Source organism: Zalophus californianus, chromosome 8 (assembly GCF_009762305.2).
Source record: "Zalophus californianus isolate mZalCal1 chromosome 8, mZalCal1.pri.v2, whole genome shotgun sequence".
NCBI classification, from domain to species: Eukaryota; Metazoa; Chordata; class Mammalia; order Carnivora; family Otariidae; genus Zalophus; species Zalophus californianus.
In genome coordinates, this window is record NC_045602.1 from 79,831,790 (window position 1) to 79,852,101 (window position 20,312).

At 42.6% G+C, this 20,312-nt stretch overlaps 1 protein-coding gene across 2 annotated transcripts in view; it reads right to left on the minus strand.

Annotated features, from left to right (window-relative positions):
* The window catches only part of AFF3 (AF4/FMR2 family member 3), a 561,794-nt gene extending 545,383 nt beyond the window's left edge, over positions 1-16,411 (minus strand). For both annotated transcript variants that reach the window (XM_027622823.2, XM_027622824.2), the window contains exon 1: positions 16,328-16,411. The gene's annotated coding sequence lies outside the window, so the exon portion shown is untranslated. The remainder of the gene's footprint in view (positions 1-16,327) is intronic.
* Positions 16,412-20,312: the final 3,901 nt, after the last annotated feature.

A 20,312-nucleotide genomic window follows, 5' to 3' on the forward strand; every position in this document is an offset into this window, starting at 1 on the left:
TGAAGTAGCCATGACCTTCAGAATCAGGACAGAACCTTAGAATTACAGAGAATGTGGCTTTCTTAACATCTACTAAAAATAATTAAAGAAATTTCTACCATCTCAGGGCCTGCCCAATTCAGGGATAAATTATTCCCTCCAGTTCCATAGCACATAGTTCCTCTGAAACTATTAATTCTGCTTACATACCTTCTGAGTGTGAGTGAAATTTAATTATCTCATTTTCTTTAATAGCAGAGAGTAGATTAATTGTTTAAGAGAAAAATATGGCTTGTTACATGGGTGGAAAGGGGCAGAGTCCCTGGTGTGCCACTGTAGATATGACCATCAAGCAGAAACTTGAAGTAGATAGCACATCAAAGTGTATATTCACACAGAAGATAGAACTAATTATTCATTTAACACTAATTTTCAATATACACTGAAATTTATTTGGTTTTGTCAAATGAGAATAAATGTGTTTATCAGGCAAACTGCAGTTCAGATTTTGACTTAATCACTTTCTAGCTATTTAGGCACTGGCAAGTCTCTGAGCTTCAGTTTCCTCTTTGTAAAATGGCATTAATATTTGGAGCACTAGAATAAAGCCTTCCTCATTTTGTCATTTAGAAGTCCTCAGGATGATTGTTGCTCACTCTCATGCCACCCTAAAGCAAAGCTTCCTAGCAGACACACCCTACTCCATCCCACTCACAGTTCTGAAGGAGAGAGATCCAGCCAGAAAATAGACCTACAAATGGTAAACACTTGAAATACACAAGTCACTTAATCCTTCTTCCTTAAATGGAAATGCAAAACTAAGGATTACCAGGCATACAAGGAGAACTGCAGCATGAAAAAGAAAGACAAAAACAAAAAACAAAAAACCCCAAGACCACACACACACACACACACACACACACACACACACACACACACACCAACACCAACACCAACAACAACAACAACAACAAAAAGACAAAAACTAACCTAGAAGTGCAAGGGGGGGATGCGGGGGGAGACAATTAAGGAATAGAAAACAACACCAAAAACATTCTAATTAATATGCAAGGGGAATTTTGGAGAAAATATGATATCCTTAAAATTGGAACAAAACACTAAGAAAAAGAAACAATGAGAGAATGAAAGAGAATGATTGCAGATTTTTAAAAAATAGTACTGGTTGAGAAAAAATTTAATTACAGAAGACCTAGAAAATAAATCCAAAGACTCTTTCTATTCTCTTAGAACATAGGGGAAAAAAGACAAAGAATTGAAAACTATGAGACAAAAGATCAGTCAGAAGTTCAGGCTAGGAGTCTCACATGCAGTTTTGGAAATGAAAAAAAATTATCAAAAAAAAAAACTTGAAGAAAAAATTTCCAAAGATGAAGGACAAAATTCTTCAGAATTAAAAGAGCTTCTGAATGCCCAGAACAATTAAAGAAAAGAGAGCCATACCTAGAAACACCTTTGATGTGTCAGAATACCAAGGATTAAAAAAAAAAACTTCTAAAGGCTTCTATACCCAGCCAGATGTCAATCAAGTATGAGGGCAGAATAATATTTTCTGGCAAAAAGATCTCAGAAGGTTTATATACCATACATCCTTTCCTTGAAAAGTATTTGAAGATACACCCAGAGAAACAAGAGAGTCAAATAAGAAGAAGGTTGTAGGGTCCAGGAATCTGTAGTTACAATCTAGACTCCTGAGAGCAGTGGGAAAAATTTGCACCATGACCATTGAATAGAAGGTTCAGAGGGCAACCAGTACAGATTGGAATAGAAGGATGGTGGGGAGATAGGGGATGGAGGTCTCCAGGAGAAAAGGGGGACTTGATAGAAAAGACAGGCTTGGGGAAAACTAATCACAAAGACAGATAATGCAAAAAGAGCCCCAACAGCACCCATTGGAAACTCCAGGGATCCCTGGTAGGGTAAGGAATGTATAATAAAGTGGAATGTTTAATCATAAATCATACATGAAGCAAACTAAAACATGGTGATATTAGTGGATAAAAAACAGAGAGAAATTCCATTGAACCTTGATGCTGGGAACATCCTCTCTCAGTTGGCCCAGGGGTTACGATATTAGACTTCTTAAAAAGAATATACTCCTAACACATGACTTGATCAATCTATGGATAAGTCATGGAGATGTGGCTGCAACTTTAGGACAAAATGTAAGGTATATGTTTCTATGACAAAATGAGACTTGGAAGGTGGATAAATGGGCAGGGTCATCAATAATTTTACTTTTTAAAGTGAGAAATCGAGAGATACAATATTATCAAAAGTTAATGAAACAAGAAATAGATTTAGTATAATACTTTATATTACAAATATAAACACGGGAAGAACAATAGATAACAAATATAACAAAAAAATAACAATATAAATATCAGACACTGTAAATGTACAGGATTGGGTGGAGGGGGGAAGGGTGGTAGAACTGAGCCAAATGATCAACTTTCATATTGAAGAGTCTATAAATTATATCCTTTATTGATACATTTAAAAAAATAGAGTTATAGGCATATTATCTATATAGAGGAAAGAACAGAAGAAATGACAATGGAAACAACCTTAGAATGGGATCTTGTCTGTCTCCTTTGTCCAACATTGTATCCTCTGTGCCTAGAATGGCATTGGGGACACCTGCTGATCAATGGTTAGTGAAAAGAAGGTGACTCTGGGAAACAATACATGAGTGCAGAGGAGAAGGGTCAAAGGCTGTCCCTTCCCAACATTGAATGGTTACCAGATAAAGGTACGATTATGATGAAAAAAAATTATAGCGGAAGGACAGAGGAGAGTGGAGCATGCCATGAATGGGGATGCTCCTTGGTGACATAACAGGTAAGGTGGGACCTGGAGGAGGAATCAGCCAGGTGAGGAAAGAGAGCTCCACTGAGAGCAGACTGAGGGAACATGTGTGCAGACTGGGTGGAGAGAAGATCCAGGTGGCCAGAGCAGAGTGCGATGGGGAGGCAGGCTCTGTGCGAGCATGTGCAAGTAGGCAGGAGCCAAGTCTAACAGGGTTTGGCAGGCCACGTAGGGATGCTGATGAATTGCTTAAGAAGCATGGAAGTGAGGCCTCTGACTTCTCTTTGTTTCCTTATCACCAGGGAGGCTGGGTTCTCCTGGCTCTGCGCTTATACTTGGGACCACAGCTTGCATACAACTCTGTTCTTGGACTTTTGGGAAGGGACTGGACTTCTGGATTTGATTTTCAGTCAAATCCAAAGAAGAAAATACCACATACTAGGTGACTGAGTAGAATATGGTCCACTTATTGCATACTTTGTGTCTTCGTTGCGTAAGTCGAAGGGGAGGTGCAGAGAATGTTGTGGGGAAAGAGCTGGATTTTATCATCCAAGTTTTGGTGCTTGTCAGGAAGTTATGATATACTGTTTTAGCAGGGAGGCAGAGACACATCAACAGGGCAATTTAGGCATTGATCAGTGGCAAGGCACGTTCTATTCAAGAAGCCAGAGGAGTGTTTGCTGGGCTCTCAGGAGCATGGGGCTGGGCCAGATGCCAATGATAATTGTAAAGATATGGGCTCTACCCTGATGAAGTGCCTATTCTTAGAAGACAGAAATAGATGTGAATGAACACAGATCCAGATTCTCTCAGAGCACAAATGCTGCACGGGGATTAGGCTTGGTGCTCTGGGAAGCTGAATGAACTCTTCCAATCCACTAGGGTCCTTGTTAGTGCATCAAAGCAGTAATTTCCTCAATGACAAGAGTTCACATCGCTTCCTAAGGCACTTAACTTACTCCCAGGATATTGGTTGCACACCAGGGGAATCTGGCTCACTAATCTTTAACACTTGTCATAATTATTTTTCCTTCAATAATACTATTTTCCCCCCGAGAAACTCAAAATTATTACATAAGAAATGTAGAAATATAAGAGTGTGATATTTTTTTAATAAAATGTAGTCAGTGGCTCTGGGGAATTTTTGTAGCAAAAACCTCTCAAATCAATTATATTTTCTCATTTCTAGTTCCAATAATTGAATATTTTATTTCTGTATTTGTTTAAGTTCTTTCAAAATGAAAAGGTGGAGTTGTGTTGACACACTGAGAAAGGAGGGTATGATTAATTAAAGTTGTTTAAAGTATACGATGAAAACAGTGCTGATGCATATAAATGTGGCTCAATGAGCTGCCAGCTGCTTGACCAGGTTGTAGGAATCCTGTCAGCAATCCTGGGCAGGGGGCACAGTGGTGCATCATTCTGTCATCTCTAGGAGGTAGGTCTGCAATCACAACTCATCCAGAGAAAAAGGAAATGATGCAGCTAGATGTCGAGTGCCTGTGACTCAGCTATTTAGAAAATCCACAACCACTGACCTGTATTTCTCACATTTCAACCAGAATGTTCAGTTCTGATCCCTCTGTCACCTCAGCTGAGCACTCATCATCATTTACTTCCATTGTCTCATCTGATTCTCACGTCATTACTATGGTGTAGGTGGGAAGGTGGGTGGTGGTGGTTATTGCCCTTTAAAAGGTAAGGAACACCAGGTGGGATGCCTAGGTGGTTCAGTTGCTTAAGCGGCTGCCTTTGACTAGATGATCCCAGGGTCCTAGGATAGAGCCCCGCATCTGGCTCCCTGCTCAGTGGGGAGCCTGCTTCTCCCTCTGCCTGCTCTTCCTGCCACTCCCCCAGCTTGTGCTCTCTCTCTCTCTCTCTCTCTGACAAATTAATTAATTAATTAATTAATTTTAAAAATCTTAAAAAAAAAAAAAAAGGTTGAGGATGGTGCCCAAGGTCACAATGCTGGGTGGTAGAGCCAGAATCAGACTGGAGGTCTTTTGATTCCTTGCAGGCACTTCTTGCTGACTCTGAGACCTCAGGTGACCTCAGGCCCTTCTTGGCCTGACCTCTGAGCTTCAGCCATTGCACCCCACCCCTGCCACACAAGTGATCTGAATGTCTGAATAAACATGGCCTGGGAAGAGCAGCCCCTAGAAAGTTCCTGCTCCCAACTAGATGCTGATGTTACCTAAAGGCATAGGAACTCTTGGGATGGCATACCTCTCATGCAGGAGTCAGCATTAGTCAGAAAACAATCATGAAGCAGGTAGATCTTTGACCCTCTCTTACTAGTTCCCTTAGTATGAATAATACCACCCCTAATTTCTCTCTCTCTCCATCCTTTCCACCCTCTCCCTCCCTGCCTTGCCCATTCTCATAGGAAAAACTCTCAAGGGGCTTCTGATGTTTTTTGAGGTTGGTTAAGGATGACCAGAGTGACCCACTCAGGGAAGGTTAATTTCAGAGTTCAAGCAATGAGTTTTCCAGAGCCTGCTTCCTCCAACCCATGCCACTGGAGATTAATAAATGTTGGTTATTGCTATTTGGCTCAGAGGATGCTTGATCTGTTTGCCTAAGTCAATCTCATATTCTTGTATTTATTCACTGTGACACCAGAAGGCAAAATGAGAAGACTCAAAATGACAAAGAGGCTGATTTCGCTTTGAAATGAAGGACTTTCAAGTAATTAGAACTCTTTGGAAAAGAAATGGCCATATCAAGGGGCCGTAGGGTTTTTGTTGCCAGAGGTAGTTAAACTGAATCGATGACCACTTATCGAAATGTGTTGGAAAAGGAGAGTATGGTTAGACTAGATGACCTCTAAGGTTCAACCCTGAGATATTTAATTTGTTTATCCTTCCCATAGACACATTTCTGGAGTACAGACAGAGGGAATTGGGTCAGAGGTTAGGGTCATCAGTCAGGCACCTTTAGTCCATCTGTCGCCTTTGCTAACCCAAGCTGCTCATCCACGAAGTCCAGTGAGGAATGTGGCACCAGGAGAGCAGCTGGGCAGAAGACAGGCCCATAGCTCATGGGTCAGAGTCTCCCTGATTTCAGCTACATTCCCACCATTGACAAACTTCACAGCAGCCACCACTTAACTAAACCAAAGGATCTATTTTGATGAGATTCTGAAACAAGAATCCCTAATGATTTTCTCCCCAGAATCATAGGAAAATGTAGCAGAGATATCATCATATCATTTGAATGTGTACCCACTTGCCAATTACTCTGGATTGATGCTTCCTGATGTAAATAATCAGCTGAACATAAAATCTAAATCATATACAGTTATTTGACACTTTATTCAAGAAAAAAAAAGATTGGCTATTTAGGCAAAAACATCAGCCTAGTAGTTTTCCTGGCAAATGTGCTATAACTAAGTATATATATAAAACAGTCCACATTATGAGCAAGTAATGGTCAGGCCATTCCAATGGGCAATTTACTCTCCAGGAAACCACCAGGGCCTGTGCTACATGCATGCTCTTTTCCAAGTTGCTCAGAGTCATTTAGAAAATTACTATTGTTATTCACAAAGTGCTCCACAAATCTCAGGAATTAACCCTCTTCCCAACATGTCTAATTTACTTGTTCTTCAAGTAATAGGTACGTTAAAGTTGATACGGGTCCAGTATCTAAATAAGAAAAAATAACCTTTTACTGAGTGCTCTGTATATTCCAGGTACTCTGAATGCATTGCATACAACCTCATTAAATCCTCACAACAACCCAGATGTATTATTATCCCTATTTGAACTGAAGAGTAAACTGAGACTCGGAGAGGAAAGTAATTTGTCCATGGTTACAGAGCTCCTAGTGCCTGGTGCATAATAAGTGCTGGATGAGGGATCGTTGATGTTAGTTTATACGAGGAGCACAGCTGCGATTGGAGTTGAGATCTAACATTCATCAAAGCCTTTACAATGGCTTCTATGTGGTTCTGCCCCATACAAATTGCACTGTCCGTGAGAAGGAAGTGTGTCATGCCCAAGTGTCACTGGCAGGAATCCTTGTCCTAAGGGAGGCATGTTGCAGATGTCACACTTTCAGTAGCTCCCTATTAGTTAAGGGCATGTGGCATGTAAAACATAATGATTAACACAGAAGTCTCCAAACTTGGGTAGGGTATGCAAAGAATTTTCTAGAAGTTTCTAGAAGCTGAATGATACAGTCAGGGTTAATGGACTCTACGACTAGCTTCTGTTTGTGGATGTCATCCTTTCTAAAACTGATTTGCCCAAGACTGCTCCAAGGGCAAGGCTCCAAGCCATCTCTCCATTCCTGCCTCCCCTGCACCACAGATTTCTACCACATAGGACACTCCTCTCACCCAGGCCTGTCCTGTGTACATGCATAAGAGACACCCACTCTCAAGGGTGCAGCCCTGTGGGCACAGGGCTTAGTGAGATGCTGGTGACTTTGTGAGAATTGGAGAAAAAGCATCCCTTCCTCTGGGCGAATGGAGTGTGGGCTGAATCTTAGTCCCTGCTCACACACTCAGCAGTGTGCCCCCCTATGCACGTGATTGCCTGCACCAATCTTACTACAATCCTTAGAATGCTCATTGTCCTGAAATAAAGGCCCGTGGCTTTTTGTTTTTTAAGGGGGCACTTTCAAATTCTGATTCCCAGGAAGCCTTGAAGTACGAAGTTTTCTGGGGTTCTTTCAGAAGGTTTGTGAGCAAAATCATTTCATGCAGTTTGGGAAGACGAGATCGCTGGGCTCCCTCACAGGACAACCCAACTGAGGCATCGTCAATCCTCAAAGATCTCAGCTGAGTCAACAGAAACGCATTTACCAGTCAGGAAGGTTAACTGCTCACTCTTTATTTCTAAACAAAGATTGTTGAGCATCTCCTAAAGCACAAAAATATAATTGCTGGCCAGACAACGATGAAGATTGAATAACAGACTCATAAAATAAATGGCCAGAAATTCCACAGCAACATTTTCAGCCAAGAGCTTCTCTGACTTCAGATTGTAAATATGCCATTTGAAAAACAAAAAGATGGACTCAACATTCCAGTTCCCCAATATCCCCAATATCTTTAAGAGCACGGTAGCCCACTACTCCTGTGAAACTCAGACTCCGCAGACATACATTATTTTTATTATTATTAATTTATTATTATTATTATTATTATTATTAACCAAACAGAGGAAGTGTTGGTTCAGTGCATGACATGGTGCTTTCTCAGCCCTTAACTACTCAAATGAGTATGATTTTCAGGTCAGTATTATTGATATGATATAAATCTAGTTTTCTTGGGAGACACTGCCTTTAAAATAGATTTCTCAAGAATTAAAGGGTTTCTACCTCACCTTCTTTTCATTATATTTATGAGTCAATGGGGGAAGAAAGCCAAGGGGTGCCTCTGAAGTGAGCTAACAGGTACACCCCAGGGAATGAAGGAATGAAATAATAAACACTTAGAAGTTCCATCTATGCGTCATGCATGGCATTAGAAGATCATAATAGGAAAAGCCAGTGGTTATTAAGCACCTACTATATGCCAAGTGCTATTCTAAGAAAGGTACGGATATTTGCTCACCGAAGCCACGTGGCATCCACTTTGACAGAACTGAGTAGCTTGCCCGCCACCACACAGCTGGTGGAATTTTTCTTCCCAAATGCTTATTAGTCATTTATATATATTTTTTCTTTTCTGAGTTTATTTGACAGAGCTTTGAATCTATTAGTAATAGCATGCACACATTATATATCAAAGTATTTTTCCAAGTTTGCTGTTCATTTTCTGTGTGTGTGGTGTTTTTGACAGAGTCAAATCTATCCTTATTTTTATTTATATTTCATTTACTTAGTATCAGACTTACAAAAACATTTCTCGCCCCAAGATTATTAAATCTTCACCTAAATTTTCTCTAGTAATTGTCAAGCTTTATTGCAATACATTAAAATCTTTCTAGAATTCATTTTAGTTTAGTATGCATCTAATTTTACTCTACTCACGACCACCCCCAATTACACAGTGTCCTAGTATTATTTCCTGGAAAGTTACTTTTCCACTCATACATTTATTCAACAAATCCTTTTCCAGAACCTACAATGAGCAGGCATTTTTCTAGGTCCTGGGGATACATTACATTATAATGGGGAGAGGCAAACATATAGTATGTTAGGTGGTGCTAATTGCAGGGGACAAGGAAGGGATGGAATGGCTATTTTACACAGAGTGGTAGGTATGTAAGGTCTGTGAGGAAGGTCTCTCTGAAATGGTGATATTAGGGTAGAGAACTGAAGGAAGCAAGAGGTGACCTATGTACCCAGGGAAGGGCATTCCAGGCAGAGGGAACAGTAGGTGCTGGGCCATGAGGTCAGATTATACTTGATGTGTTCCAAAAATGGCAAAGAGACCACTCTAGCTGAAGCAGTACCACAAATTAGGGGAGATGATACTAGAAGAAGTCAGAGGGGTGGCTGGAAACAGATCATGTAGGACCTGATAGATTATGGTAAGTACTTTGGATTTTGGCACTGAATGAGCATAGCAGATTACATTTCCCAAAGATGGCCACAGCCACATCTTGTGGGCTTGTCTGCAATATGGCATTGCCGTACCCTCAACCTCTTTGAATCTGGGCAGGCCTGGTAACTGCTTTGGCCAATAAAATATGGCAGGAGAGATGCTGTAACAGTTTGGGGAGTAACCCCTACCTGGTGTGGCATCTTCTCCTTCCTGCCTCTTAGAAGCCAATCACAATGGATAAAATGCAACTACCCCAAGATCACCATTCTGTGAGAAGCCCAAGCCACAGAGCCCTGGAAGATGAGATGCCACGTGAAGAGACAGAGAGACCAAGGAGCCACAGGGCACCAGGCAGGTGGGTGAAGAAGTGGAAGGGGATCCTCCAGCCTGGCCAACACCTAAATGCCCCAATTCCTGGTCCATGGTATCTTGAGGAGGATTGAAATGTTGTCTTAAGCCACCATGTTTTGGGATAGTTGGTCTTGTGGCGATAGAGAACTGGAACAGTGAGGAAGGAGGCTTTTGGAGGTGTTAGAGCAGTCACATGATTTGACCTGTTCTATGACAATTCCTCTGGGTCTGTGCTGAGAACAGAGGGAAGAAGGGAGAGTGTGGAAAGGAAACCAATATGCAGAGCGGGTAAGAGACCAGAGTGGTAGAGGCTGAAGAGGTGAGAAGTGATTCAGTTCCGGATATATTTCAAAGGACACGTGGACGGGAGCTGCTGATCGATTAGATGTGTGTTGTGAAAGAAAGGCATGAAGGATGGCTTTGAGGTGCTGGCCTGACAGAGGACGAACAGAGGAGGCTTTTAGTGACATGAAAGGAAACTGCGGGAGGAGAAGGGTTGGAAGCAGGGAAATCAGGAACTCTGTTTTGGACATGTTAAGATTATGAGGCTGAATATACATTCAAGTAGAGAGGCTGAGTGTTGTTGGGCAGTCAGGTGTCTAGTCAGAAGACAGGCCAGGGCTGGGAGAAGTAAGTCTGGGCATTATTGGTGTTTCCATGGTCATATCAGACCAGATGCCTGGGGAGTGAATGCAGACTGAGCAGAGAAGTTGGAGGACTGAGCCCTGAGCACTCCACCATCTATGGATGTGGAAGAGTTGGAGAAGGAACCCAAAAAGGAGGCTGTGGGGGAGTGGGGAAGGCGGCCAGTGAGATAGGAAGTGAAGTAAGAGACTGATGTTCTGGAGGCAGAGGGGTAAGTTGTTTTGGTAAGGAAAGAGTGAATAATCGTGTCAGATCTGCCAGAGAATCCAGTCAAATGAGGACTGACCATTCTCGATATTACTGTCATTGTTCTTGATATTACTGATTCAGTATATTTATCATATACCAAATTTGCCTAGGTGTGTGTGAACTTTCTCTTCTCTCCCACTGATCTGTGTATCCACCTGGAACCATATGACCACTGAAAATTTCATACTCCACAAGGCAAGCACCATGACTGTGCCCCCACCTTTTCTTCTTTTTTCCCCCAAGAATATCCTGGTTATTCTAATCTGAAGTTCATCAGAATTTTAGATTGGAACTTTATCAAGTCCCCTTCTACCCCATATGCACTGGAAATTTTATTTTGTATATTTTTGGCATACAAATTAGTTTGGTGAGAGTTAATACTGAGTCTGCTTATCTAGTCTCCACACATTATGTGTTTCCACTTATATGTTTCACAAACCTAAGTAGATTTTTTTCATATAGTCTCATGTGTTTTCTCTTACGTTCTTTTCTAGGTATTTAAATTGCAGTGGCTTTTGTGAATTATATCCCCTTTTTGTCATTCTATTTTCTTACTGGCTATTTTTGCTCTAAGAAATCTATTTATTTTTGTGTGAAGAATTCTCTTATTATTTCTAATGATTTTACAGGTGATGCAAACCGATTTCACACCTTTGTTATTTTCATGGGCATGAAATTTCACAGCTATGGAATCAAATAGCCAATGTATAAGGCTGCCCTAATTTCTGCTGATAAAAGTATTCCTACTTTGGAGAATGGGATTTAATATGCCAGTATTTCAAAGTATTTCAATAAAGAACTCCATGATTTCCAGGTGCTCTGAGAATGATTGTAGCTGCACATCTCAAATTGTCCCAGATAGTTCCAATTTCAAATATTTTCCCTTTGTTAACCCATGAGTCAGACCATATGTCCTTTGATCTTTGCTTCAAAAAATATTGTCACGGCATTTAGAAACAGGGACAGCCCAGGCAAAGTTGTAACATATGGGATGTTTTTCCTCTGAGCCCCTAACTTTCCTCTCAGCATTTTTCCTGGTTATGTGTGCCTAGCACCCACACATGCGTGCACATGCACACACTCAGACACACACACGGTAGTGTCCTGGAGGAAAAGGGGTTTTATTCAAATAATGTCATGTGCACTGCTGCTGTGAAGCCTGGACTCAGGATCACCTTAAGGCTGGCTGGTGTGGAAGACTTCAGAATTGGGAAGCCAGGGTTTAAACCTCACCTCTAACTGTATGCACTTGGGCAAGTCACTTAACCTTAGAGCCTCTATTCTCTCTATGTGAATATCTACTTTGTAGGGCTGTTGCGGGGACTCAGAACATGACTATAAAATGCTCATCATAGGTAAGAGCTGAGGAAACAGTACCTATTACTTTGATTTAGAAGGAAGTTCCGTATTATTGCTCAGGTCCTTGAGAAAATTCCTTGGTCTCATGCTGAAGAAGTGAAGCAAAGCTATTGATGCAAAGTGACCAGAATGAGAATGCAGGAAGAATGGGGTCTCAACCTCTTCATTCCGCCTTTTGTACACCTATCTATAGAAACAAACCACCAGTGGCTGATGTCTCCCATTTATAACTAGCCAGCCTCCACTCAGAGGCTGCAGTGTAGTCACCATGGGGCAGACATTTGTCATTTTTTGCTGTCACCTTCCAACTCTCCACCCCTTCCTATTACCACTCCGCTCTTCCTTTTGAGGATGCCTTCGTGTGCGGAACTTTGGGAAGTAGGGCCTGAAGTCAAATGGACAGACCTGACCTTTCCCTAGGGGCAGGCACGAGACCTAGATGCAGCTCATCACACTCTCCCTTCTTTCTGGGATTCTGTATTTTACATAAAGAATGCCCCAAAGTGGGGACAACTGAGGTCTTATCTGTCACAGTGGTGGCCACATTACAGGGCGCAGACTGTGTTCACATTTCCATTACTGTGGTTCTTAATGTTGTTCTTACTGGTTCTGGTGCCTTGGCCTTCAGACTCCCTCACTTGCTGCTCTCTTTTACACCTGGTTGTTCCAAATTGTTCCAAAAGATTGCTTTTTTGTTTAGCACAAGTCAGTTTGGTTTCTCTCTCTTGCAACAGTGCACTGACTGATACGGCCAGATTCCAAGACGAAAAGAAGAAAAGCAACTCATCCCCCTTAGCAAGAATTCTCTTACTGTGGTCAACAGCTGGTGCTTGGGGGAAAGGTGGACTCTTAAAACACGTGACTAAATGGGACATCATGGCTGAGCTGAAGTTCTCCATTATCACCTTAGAGAGGATTTGGGAGTAGAATGCCTTTCAGTTTGCAAATTTATCACCAAAGGAGGCAAGAGGATGGAGGGGTGGAAGAGGGATAGTGAGTATCAGCACGTGCGATGATCAGCTCAAACCCAAATCCTTTGTACACTTTCAGGAGAACCTGAACCAATTTTTCTGTTCAGAGCAGGGAAAAGTAAATGCTGGCTTTGCCTTTCCTCTCCTCATCTTCCATTGTTTCAGCACTGCTCCTTGGGCCTGAGAAAGCTGCCACAAAGCATTGTTATTAGTTATCTGATTGTTGTCCTACTTAATATGTTCCGTGGTCTGCTGGCTGATGGTAGTTTAAGCAGGATCTAATTGGTAACATATTGTCGATTGAATTAAGTGCCATATGATAGAGATTTAAACCATGGTAATTTTTCCATAAAGAAAAATCTGTCAACAGACTACAGCAGAGGACCATTAATAAATCAAATTGTCATGTTTATTAGTTATCGCAGGACTCTCGTTGTCTTGTATTCATGATAGGCGCCCCCCCCCCCCGATTTTTAGCACCAGTAACAGGTATAAAGAGGAATCTCTGGCAAGGTGCTTTCCAGTGGGTTCGTATTTGTACACAAACACCTGTTTGTATTTTAATCATGAGAAAGTGCTACTTCACTTTAAAAGGAACATGGATTTGGGCTGTTTTTTGGATGAGGGATAATGTTTTTATTTTCTTGCAGTTATGTTTTAAAACATTGGGAGTCAACACATTGATAATCAAAGAAAAGCCAATGAAAACAAAAATGAGAACACCATTTGCTGACGAGATTCGCAAAAAAAAGAACTGGTAGAATGTACTACAGGATTTGTAGGAGAATGGTCGCTGCAGTTTGATTTGTAATATTATAAAAATTGGCAATAAATTAATTTTCCATATATGGGAATGATTCAACAGATTATGGAACATCAGTACGAGGGAGCAAAACAGCTATTTGAAAGAATGAGCTAAATCTTCCCTAATGACGCATCATTAAGAACCAATATCATTTATACTTTCCCTTTCCCTTTTCTTTTAACGTCCTGTACTGAAAGTTGCTTTCCACATTTTTCTCCCACATGAATAAGAAATAATAGAATCGTAATAACCTGAACATATTAAGTTATAGTAACTTCTTATTAAACCTGTTTATAAAAACCAAAAAAAAAAAGAAATAATAGAATTGTATTTTGCAAATGTACCCTCCCTGGAATCTCCTAAAACCCTGTGCACTGAGTAGGACAGGTTATTATACCCATTTTACAGATAAGGAAACTGAAGCGCCAAAGAGAAAGTGATTTATCGAAGGAGTCCCTAGCTGTCAACCTCAGGAGGCAGGATGCAAGGATGCAAGCTCTTCCTCTGAACCGATGTGTAGAATAAAGAGTCTAGAAATCAGAGACCAGCACCCAGCTCCTCCCCAGACTCTTAAATCTCAGCGTGACTTTGAACTTTTTTCTGAATTCTCTGCAGCCTGGCTTTCTCATCAGTCACATTTCAACACCACATAGTACTGCAGAGGCAACCCTGACGGCTAAGAGCAGGGAGTCGGAGGCCCCGCTCTGCCCAGTCCCACCCGTCTCTGCACCCATGGGCCAGCTGTCGGCGATCTTCTAAAACAGGCACAATCACAAGGGATCTGATGCGACAACATGAGAAGGCATGTAACGTGTGCACACGTGTCACAGACACTGACCCCATGCCATGTACTGTCATTTGGATGCCAGTTACAGGTTTCTGCTGCCCAGGTTGCTATGCACATGGACACACAAGAGGTGTACGAACTTGTGTCATCAAATCCACCAAGCTCTAGAGCTTGCTCTGACTGCCAGTGTGACTCATAGGAAGATCTGCCCCGGGCTCCTTTCCTGGCCACCCCCCGCCCCCCACTATACCTTTGCAGGGCTTGCACCTGAGGATCCTTGCTCTGACCTCCTCTATCTCCTTATACCCCATTTACTGACCCTACATCCCGCCTTCAATCTTTCCCCCTCTCCTACCATTTCCCTTCAAGTCTGACAGCTTAATTGCAGAAAAGAGGGTGATGATGATGATAAAAAATAATGATGGTCACTAATACTTATTGAGCCCTTTCAATGTGCCAGGCACTCTCCTAGGCACTTTACATGTATCAGCTCTGCTAAACCTTACTTAAGAGGTAGAGACTATTGTTGTACCCATTTTACAGATGCCAGGACCCTGATGCAGAGAGGTATAATGAATGACTTGCCCAACAAGTGTTAGAGTAAAGATTTGAACCCAGAAATCCAGGGGATGAGCAATGTATATTTTTTCCACTTTCTAAATGCAAAATAAATAAAAAATATGTATGACATAACTAAAGACTAAATGCAGGTTGTTGCCCAGAGAAAGAGAACCACAGTAAAGAGAAGCAAAACCAAAACCTTAGCAAATTGAGTGTTTGTGTTACTTTCACTGTAATAATCTCACATCAGCAGTGAGATGAGAAACCCTGATGGACCTAGGTAAAGGAAGGAACTCTTTCTCACTTTGCACTAAGGGGAAAATGCTTCTGAGAAAAGCATACAGAATAATTTTTAAAAAATAAATATTTAGTTGTACATTCAAGACTCAAAGAACAAACTTACTGCCACTTCTCTGCTGTTGTGGGTATTGATTGGCTTACCTATATTTAGGTTGGCTTACCCTATTTTAGTTGCAATATCAGGTTGCAGAATACCTGAATGGCTCTATCTCATAGAATTTTCAACCCTTTGAATAAAAGAGATTATGAACTCTATATCTACACATGATTTCACTTTTACATTTGTGAGCCTGAGTAGGAAGGAATTCACATATTAGGGAAAAAAATCCTTTATCACACCATTAGTTTCAAAAACTGTCACTATTGCTATTTTGTATCTGATGTGTGTCTATGTGTATATATGTATGTCTGTACATATACATGTAATGTGTCATATATATATGCACGATGTCTGACATGATGCACCATCCAGAGAATATGAGCTAGGGCTGTCAGACCCTGTTGTTGAGAAGGTCATTTGTTCTGGGTTATTTACGCAGAAGCAGTGGTGGCCTTAGGGCAAAACACATATTCTCTCCTTCCTGTGACCAGGGCGCTGGGAGATCATCTCTATGACCTTTCACAGGGGTCTAGTCTGTGGCCATGTCATAGTCTCTTTTTGGGGGTGTAGCTAACGGCCTAAATAAGGTTCAGACACACTGTTCATAAGGCCCGTAGGCCCAGCTATCATCCTATCATCACAAAGATGTCACACCCATGTGAATTCTGTGACTTTTTCGGATCATACTCCAAGTCTGCCTCCTCAGTCTGTCCAGCCATTCACCCAAGGCTGAATTATCTCTATGGGTGCAATGGGGGTGCTCCCTGCTGCCCAGTCCTGAGGAGGAGGGCCAGGCTACTCTGATGTAACCCCCAAAAAGGGTACAAAGCAAGGGTTACTTCTTCTCCACCCATGGCAGCCCAGAGGACCCAGACGCTCTTCAGCTTGATCTTACCTCTCAACTCACAGGCTCCTTTTCTTTCCCTCTCAGATAAGACGTTCAGCTTCTTTCTTCTAAGGCTGTGTGTGTGACTCTCCCATCTCACTGGCAAGCTTTCTGAATGGCACTTTCTGTATAAACAGGAAGAGTGTGTGTGGTCACGACTGAAGTGTGCAGGTGCTGATAGAGGATGTGAAAGTGTGGAGGCGAGTGACTAAACCAGCCAATGGCATTTCCCCACCAGATACCCAACTGTCCTCCTGTTACCTACCGCAGGGCAAGGTCTACCAGAAGGCTGGAAGCAAGAGCCTGGGCCCCACTCTGAGGGACCACCTGACATAAACCGAAAGAATGTGGTTGGTCATGGAGGCCAAGGGTGAAGTTCTTTACTGCTCTGCCTCTCCCTAACTCTGTGCGGACTCCTTAAAAGAACATTTTAGAATCCCTTAAATACATTCTTATCATCAAGTACACTGATTTAAATGGCCTACTTGACTTGTCTGAAACTCTGCTGGCTTCCCAAACTGCCCATACATAGGAGACCAGAACCAAAAGCCTTACCCTGCCTGTGGTCTGTAATAAGTCTTCTAGAACTTTCTGGAATAGAGATGCAGTGGGAGAGAAGGTGCACTAGATCAGTAATCAGATGACCCAAGGCTGGGTGATCTGTAGGCTGATTTGTAGGGTTTCTACCAACTCATGTCCACTCTCTAGTCAGACTAGTGAACAGTAGGGCATCTTGCCTCACACCCTTCCATTCTACCCCATTCATATCTGGAATTACTTTCCATTGCCAAGGAGCTTACTGATGGACACTTTCTCAGTTCCTGCCTTATCTGTTCCCCTGCAGTGTTTGATACCAGGGACCATGTCTTTACTTCTGGAATTTCCCTCTTGGCCTCCATGACTCCACATTCTCCTGGTTTGGGTCAGGTGATCTCTCTCATTGTCAGGCTCCCATTCCTCTGTCAATGTCTTAATTTTTGTCCCTCCCCAGGGCTCCATGCTGAGTCTAGTGGTTCATGTTCTCCACAGGTGGCCTATTCCCAAGCCCACATCCATATATTCACAAGTCTCTGCTGCTCTCCCAGGATGTTCCCCAGGCACCCTCTCTCAACTGGCCAAAATGAAACCCTGGTCTCTATCCTTTCCATGAAACCTGTGAAATCCTTCCTGCCTTGCTCTCAACTTGCTCCTGTTTCCCACTCCTGAGTTTGCTTACTTCTGGCCTCTTGCTTTATTCTTGGCTAATACAGCTCCTTCAGGCTTGACCCTCAATTACCCTTGTCCAAACAGAGCCATTCATCTATATCTTCAGGCTGGATTCACTTCTGAACATAACTAGAAACTGCTCCACCCAAGCCTATGCCAACCACTGGGGAATTATCCAAGTATTGACCACATCAGGTCCCTGGCAAGAGGAAAACCTTTCTTTCTCTTACGTTAAGATATTCAAACCAGAAATAGGGAGTCTTCCTGCCTTCTTTCCTTTCTCACATACTCTTCAACCTTTAATCTCCAAACCCTGTCAATTCTACCTCTTAAACCACACCTCAAATTCTTCCTCTCTTCTCCTTTCCTATAGCCAGGCCCTGACTCCAGGCTTTGTCATCAATGCCCCAGGACCCAAAGGGGCATGTGTATGTACCCAAGGTGTGCAAGAACATTCAGAGTTGGGAGAGAAAAGTCTTAAATATCTACTCATGCTTACTTGTTTTATTTGTAGTGAGGTTAGAGTCACATAACATAAAATTAACCGTTAACCATTTTAAAATGCACAATCCAGTGACACTGACTATATTCACAATATTGTGCAACCATCAGCTCCATCTAGTCCCAAGACTCACATTTAGTTTTATGTCGTATTTTTAGTGTCTACTTTTTGTGTACATTTTAGTGCAGGTAATGTTTGAATACAGTTGTATTGTGACCATTTATGAATAATAATACATCCACTGGGAATCTGTTGTGAAGACTTCTTTATCGAGGAAGATGCATGATCAGAAACATGAACACATGTAGTCTCAACTCATCTCCCAGGTGACAGGCTCCAGAGTGCTTTCCAAACTGCCTCCAAATTTCTTTGGAAATGACTGCAAAAATGATAACCTTACAACCCCCTCACCTTAATCCCATTCCTTAAACTCTTCAATGGCTCCCCCTCACATACAGGAAAATCCCAAAGTTCCACCACTTGGGGGACAAGGTGTTTGATGCTATAGCTTCTGCCCTCTCTCCAACATCATATCTCTCTCTCTTTTTTTAAGATTTTATTTATTTATTTGAGAGAGAGAGAATGAGAGATAGAGAGCACGAGAGGGAAGAGGGTCAGAGGGAGAAGCAGACTCCCTGCTGAGCAGGGAGCCTGATGTGGGACTCGATCCCGGGACTCCAGGATCATGACCTGAGCCGAAGGCAGTCGCTTAACCAACTGAGCCACCCAGGCGCCCTCCAACATCATCTCTTGTCATGCTCACTACCTCCCTCTCTCCTCACCACCCAACAAGACCACACCACTGGCGATTTCCTGGACATCCAGGCTACTTTAGATAGCTCTTTTCCCATGCTATTTCTCTTTGGGGGATGCCTTTACTTCCACTGGCTATCTGGCAAATCCCCACAGACACTAAAAATCCTTCCTCCTCACTCCTCTCTGAGGCTTCTTCATGACACGTGCCAGCCACCCCTGCAGCCATTTGTCTCCATGTTGGAGGATACCATGGGCGATTTGGTGGTTAAGAGGGTGAGCTCTGACGTCAGAAAGACTGGGGTTTGAATCCTGCCTCTACCATTTACTAGCTGTGGAAACTAGTGGTTCATGTTCTCCACGGGGTGGCCTTAAGTACATTACTTAAGCTCAAACTCCTCATCTCTTACAATACCCATGTCAGAATGATTGCATAAATTAAACAACATCTTGCATGAATAGGATAAGTATTCAGTAAGTAGAGGGGACTCTCCTAACTATTTTGTTTCCCTTACTATTCTGAAAACTCCTTGAAACATTTGTAAATTTCACACCAAGGAGGGCTACTCCCAATGAGGCAGAATTCCTTCATAAAAAAAAATAATAATTCTTTAGTGTGCATTTGTAAAAGAAATTAAGGGAAGGCGTTTTCTGCCCCCTGTTAATGCGCCGACCTCTGCGGACTTCCCAGCCACGCCTCCTTCACTTTCCGTCTCCCAGGCGCTCCACCGCCCGCACAGCGATAACCCACCACTGGCAGGCTGCCGCAAACTCTGGACTGCTCTTGCCACTTTGCTTCTTCGTGAGTTTGCTGCCCCAACCCTGGCAGGGAGCACTCGGGGAGCCTGCCCGTGTTCTTCTCAGGGAGCATCCCTGTGTGCCCCGCCCTGGGTGAACAGCTGGACAGATGAGAAGGCAGACATGGGACATGAACAGCAACAGGTCCCTAGGCAGGGCTGGTCACAGATGCATTCCTGTAAACTTCTTTCCAGCCTCCCGTGAGATCTCTGGCCCAATGTTTAATAAATGTGCTTCCTCTGCCACAATACCCGACACACTTAATTACAATGAATTACTTATTCGTGCATCTTCTCCAGGAGAACGGGGGCTCTGCCAGGTAAAGTTGGCACTGGCCCTGCCCACGCCTGTCTCTGTCACACATAGTAGGCCCTCAATAAGTTTGTTGAGTGAGTATACGAATGAAAATAAACTGCAGTTGGGTAAAACCAATGTTGACCTCAAAATTCTGTCATGTTAACTTTGTGCTGTGTGGCCTCAGGCAAGTTGTAATACCTCAGAGCTCAGTTCCCTCGTAAGATGGGAAGCACAGAACACACCATCCCATGGGAACAGGGCAGTTACCAGAGCAGGTCATAAACTACAAAGCCTGCTCTTTACAAGACAGATGCCACTGGGGGTATTTGGAGCTGGGAGCGAGAAGTGATAAGAGAAGGTGGCAGAAAAGATGCCTCAGCAGGTTAGTGGCAGAGTGTCATACTCCAAGCACACCCTGCTTCTCCTGCACGAGAGAGC